This window comes from Mandrillus leucophaeus, unplaced genomic scaffold, assembly GCF_000951045.1.
Source record: "Mandrillus leucophaeus isolate KB7577 unplaced genomic scaffold, Mleu.le_1.0 Scaffold1861, whole genome shotgun sequence".
NCBI classification, from domain to species: Eukaryota; Metazoa; Chordata; class Mammalia; order Primates; family Cercopithecidae; genus Mandrillus; species Mandrillus leucophaeus.
Genome location: NW_012101878.1, coordinates 40822 through 42004, shown reverse-complemented (window position 1 = coordinate 42004; position 1183 = coordinate 40822).

Below are 1183 nucleotides of genomic sequence, written 5' to 3'. Positions count from 1 at the left end.
ATCTCTGTTGATTGCAGGGCCCCAACCTGAGCAATCAGCATGTGCTCCTGTGCTGTGGTAGCACAGAGCTCTTGTTACCTCTGATCATTGCCACCAGGTCTTCTGTGCCGGTACAGAAGCACAAGGATGGCTTTTGAAAAGAAGTTTGGTGAAACCGGCAGATGCTTCAAGTCAAGCTATTAGAGACTAGCAGAGATCAGACAGAGGAAGCATACATTTTTATTGTTGATTTCTCACAAGTTCTCAAAAAGACTATTTTTCATTGCACTCCAGAGCTTTTGTGGCTTGCTGAATAACCAACTAGTCTACAACTCACTTAAGCAAGTGCCATTTTACTATCTCATGATACTTCTGCTCCTTGTGATGTTGACTGCAGCTAGGGTCCTCTGGGGGCTTGTCTGACTAGAACCCCTGGAGCTCACTGCCATACCTGGAGCTTTGGTGGGAATGTGGAAGGCTGAGCTCATCTCTCATGCCAACTATTCTCAGGGCTTTCATTACACATGGCCTCTGCATGTGGTCTCTCCTCAAGATCTCTCTAGGGTACAACTTACCTGGTGGCTCAAGGCTTCCAATATTACAAAAGTGGAAGGTGCCAGGCATTTTTAATGTTTAGGCCAAAACTGCCACAATATTATTTCTACTGCATTCTCATGCACACATAAGAACCATGAATGTGACGTTACTTGGAAAAGGGGCCTCTGTAAATATAATTAAAACTGAGTCATGGAGCCAGCCCAGGCTCAACATGGAAGGGAACTACACAAGGGCATGAATATCAGAAGCAGGATTTTGGGGGCATCTTTGGATACTAACTCCCACAAGAGCTAACTAAGTAAACATGCTCCTATGCCAGATACGTATCAGAGTCCTAATGAAGCATAACACACGACCTTGATAGTCCAGTAGTTATCAAGGTCATGTCAGTTTGAACTTCCAAATACTGCACATATCTGTTTCTTTATTTCGATATTACTGGTTTCCTAATTCAGGCATTCAGCATCTCTCACTTGGATGATTTCAATGACTTCCTAATTGTCTTCCTGCCTCTAGTCTCAACTCTTTGAATCTAACTTCTACATGGCAACTAGAGTCAATATAAAATGTATCTCATGAGATCATTTCCTGCCTCCCTGTGGGTAATGAGGAACCATTAGAAGTTGTAAAGTTGAAACTCTATACT